Below are 4,416 nucleotides of genomic sequence, written 5' to 3'. Positions count from 1 at the left end.
TCAAGGAATTCTATATACAGAATGATTCATCACAGTACTCGGAAGCCTTATTACGGGGCACTTAGAAGGCTGTCATACAAGAATCAGTGCAAATAATCATTTTTAAAAGGAAAGAAATGAAGGATTCACTATTGGAGATATAACTGAATTAGAACAAGAACACAAACAGACTGAAGGTAGTAAGAGCTAAAGTAAATTGAAACAGAAAAAAGCAGAACTCCGAACATTAGAGATGTGTGTGTGTGGGGATATGTAGCCATGCATTACATGAACCAAAAATACTATTAATTTGGTGATGAGAACTCAACACGTGCAGAAGAGCTGTAGCTCCATGGCAGAGCAGCTGCTTTGCACCCAGTCCTGGGCATCTCTAGGTCAGGCTGGAAGAGAATCGTGTCTGAAATCCTGGAGAGTGTGTCCCAGTCAGTGTGGACAGTACTAGGCCAGATGGACCGATGCTCGGACCCAGCATTTGGCAACTTCCTATGTGCTTAAAGCAGGCACCTGTTGGTCGGAGGAGTTCTGCATCTTGCCACTTGGTGCTGCTGTTTCACCACGCTTCTTGCGAAGAGAGAGCCTTACCTGGAGCGACAGATGCAACTCTAGAGGGTGATCTTTCGGACCCCCCTTCACCCGGGATTACTTTCCCCCCTCCTTGTTTTTGATTCTAGGCAAGTGGTTCCCCACCCCCCAATAGAAATTGTATCTGAGTCACACACACAAGGTTTCTACCCTCCCACCATGAATGCTGAATTTGAAGTGGAGCATTGGGTACCAGCCTAATGACTACCACTTCCTTTTTAGAGTTCTACAAGCAAGGGTAGAACTCTTAGACCAGGGGTCCCCAAACTAAGGCCCGCTGGCTGGATCAGGCCCAAGGGACTCGTTTATCCGGCTTCTCTTACCGGTACTGCACTGTGCGGCTGCCCACTTCCGGGTCAGAGGAGCACCGGAAATAGCTTGTGCGCATGCACATGCATTATTTCCGGTGCACATCCGGGTTGGAGGAGGCCCGTGCACATGTGCTCAAGCTATTTCCGGTGCTCCTCCAACCCAGAAGTGCGCCAGAAATAGCGTGTGGGCACGCGCTCCCCCGCCCTCCGTCCCACCGCACGATCAGCGCTGGAGACACCGGCCCAAGGCCTGATAAGTTTGCTGACCCCTGTCTTAGACCATTGTCTCTCTCCCTCCCTATACAGTGGTACCTCGGGTTACAAACACTTCGGGTTACAGACTCCGCTAACCCGGAAGTAGTACCTCGGGTTAAGAACTTTGCTTCAGGATGAGAACAGAAATCGTGCTCTGGCGGCGCGGCGGCAGTGGGAGGCCCCATTAGCTAAAGTGGTACCTCAGGTTAAGAAGAGTTACAGGTTAAGAACGGACCTCCAGAACGAATTTAGTTCGTAACCAGAGGTACCACTGTATGTGCACACAAGTATGCTCTCTTACATTTGCTGAGGGTGAAACCATGTATGATGTCAAGAATTGAGGCATCTGCCTTTGCTCGCTGCCTCTTCCTGTTGCAGCTCTTAAATGCTCCTTCCCTTCCTTGCCTACCTAAAATATTGGGGGTGGGGGAGATGTTGCTGCAGATCAGCTTGGCTTAGGTTAAGAGGGTCTGGGTTTCCAGGGAGGCCAGAGTTGTGAGGAGGGGGCTGAGGGGGCTTTGTTTGCCGCATAAGGGATAAATGTGGCTGCCTGGCTCTTTCTGAGAGGATCAAGGCATAATGGATGACGTAAATAGAGGGAGCCATGAGGGGCTGTCTATGGCTGGTTTCAGGGCCCTGGTCTGGGAGGCGGAAAGCTAAACTGCCAGGAGATAATGGGGGCCAGTGCAATGTTCTTGGCTGGCTGATTTAGGGACAGACAAATGTGATTTAGGGACAAAGCGGGGGGGGGGGGCAACTTTTGAGCCTTGCCATATTTTTAAGCTCTGATCTTTAAATTCTGTGTGTGTCCCCTTCCACTTCCAGCCTGTCATCTTGCTTGTTTACAGTGCAGTTCCATCCATATCTCCTCAGAAGTAAGTACCACTCAGTTCAATGGGACTTCTTCCTAGGTATGTGCATAGAACTGCAGCCCGAGAATGTGAGATTTTTTATTCTTTTTTGTCAGCCTGCAGCTACTTACTGAAGCTCCTGGGACAGGTTGGATTAGGACTTGGTTTAGGGAGCTTTTTTACTTGTCAGAGGTGGGAATGGGAAAGTGTGTCTTGAGAAACAGGAGCCCCCTTTAGAGGTCCCCACCATTTATTTTCTTTTTCTTTTTATTAAGAGGGGAGAATTGAAACCTGCAGATCTTCCGCATGATTTGGCAGGTCCTGGGTCATCAACCTGTTGCTCAAGATGGAAGCTGCCCCTGGATCTGACCTGCCCACAAACCTCGATTTTCTGCCCTTGGATGCAAAGCAAGCTGGGGTTGGTGAGGCTGCCTCCCATGAAATATTTACCCACCTGAAGTGGGAGTCGGGAAAAGCCTTAAGTGAGCGTTTTCTGCTTGGTCTTGCACAATGAAATATTTAAACAGTGTCTGAGAACTGGGCAGCGTTTGTTCCGGAAAAGTGGCGCTTGGATAAGGTTGGCTGGGAAGAGGTTGACAACATCGGGGTCACGAGGCAGAATGGGATGCGCAATGAAGGAAGTCATTGAAAGAGATATCGCAGTCTTGGATGCGTGAAAACACCTTGGCACATAACAGAAGCCAGCCTAGATGGGAGAGAGGGATACTCATGAACACCAGGGAGCAGAGGACACCTGTTCTCATGCTTTGTTTTGATCTCCCTCCACCCTCCTTTCCAAATTTTGTTTGTTTGAGTGGCAGCCCTAACCCTGAGCCCTCTGGCTGGGCTGTGCATGGTTGCTGGCTTCTGCTGGGGACGTGCCAGCGAGGCCAGGCTGCGCTCTGGGGCCCAGAGACCCCCAGCACCAGGCAGGCAGAAAAGCGGCAGGGATCTGGGGATGGGGCCCACCAAGGTGGGCCTGGGTGGCAGTGGTGGCAGCCTCCTGATGGACTACTCTGCTGCCTTGGCCAAGGTGAAACAGGCATCCCTGTGGAAGCCAGTGTCAGAATTTTGCTCCCCTTGCCGTCTCATGCTATGCCACTGTTTGGAGGAACAGAGTGGGATGGAGAAGGCAAAAAAATGGGTCAAGGCGAAGGAAATAAAATATTGTGTGAGTAGAGAGTTCAGGCTGAGGTGAGAAGGGAGGGGTGTGATGGAGAAAAGGATTCTCAGAAGGAGAACCTGGCCTGGTGGAAGCAAAGTGTGTCTTGAGTCTGGTCCATTTCTGGATGGGAGGCCACTGGCGCACTTTCATGTATGTCACTTTCGGTTCCATGATGGAAGAAAGACGGAATATGAAAATGCTTAATATACAGTGTGAACCTGCATGATTTGCATGAATGAATTCTGCAACATGCCCCTCCCCAAAGAATTCTTGATGCAGAATGTGAGTTATATTGCCATTTTTACAATCTTTCATTTAAGTGCAGGGTATATGCAGGGACGCGGGTGGCGCTGTGGGTTAAACCACAGAGCCTAGGGCTTTCCGATCAGAAGGTCGGCAGTTCAAATCCTCGTGACAGGGTGAGCTCCCGTTGCTCGGTCCCAGCTCCTGCCAACCTAGCAGTTTAAAAGCACGTCAAAGTGCAAATAGATAAATAGGTACCTTTCCAGTGGGAAGGTAAACGGCATTTCCGTGCGCTGCTCTGGTTCGCCAGAAGCGGCTTAGTCATGCTTGCCACATGACCCGAAAGCTGTACGCCGGCTCCCTCGGCCAATAAAGCGAGATAAGCGCCAGAACCCCAGAGTCGGCCATGACTGGACCTAATGCTCAGGGGTCCCTTTACCTTATATGCAAGGCCTGGTTCTCAAGCAGGTGATAAATCTCATGGACTTTAAATAACCAGCTGAATTCGTTGACAGTAAGGTCACTCATCAAATCCATTCCTTGATAAAGGGAATTGTCAACCCAGCGCCCACAGGAACCATGGCACCTGCGAAAGCCTCTAGTGGTGCCTCTGGGCCAAGTGCCTTAGAAAAACTTTGAGCTTTTATTTTTATTATTTTTTAAAAGAAAGATATTTGGTCCTCCCAGAAAGTAAAGGACTCCTAACTGATTTCTCTGAAATACAAGTGTGGTCAATACCTTGTATATTTCCCCCAGTACTGAGGAATGCTATTGATATGTGTGTGTGAGAAAGAGAGATTTCTATGAGCAGAACCAGCAAACCATAGCTTACTTCATACGGTAAGCATAAATTGGTTGGGGGTGGTTGTCCCGCTAATTTTGTGTTGGGCCATTCATGGCAGCCATTTTGCGTTATGCCATGCCCCATCTGTGGCAGCCATTTTGTGACTGTCACCCCCCAGCGCTCTCAAAATTTGAAATGTGCCCACAAGCTTGGTGACACCTGCTG

Source organism: Podarcis cretensis (assembly GCF_951804945.1).
Source record: "Podarcis cretensis genome assembly, chromosome: 17".
Taxonomy (NCBI): domain Eukaryota; kingdom Metazoa; phylum Chordata; class Lepidosauria; order Squamata; family Lacertidae; genus Podarcis; species Podarcis cretensis.
Note: the sequence above shows the minus strand (reverse complement) of the source record.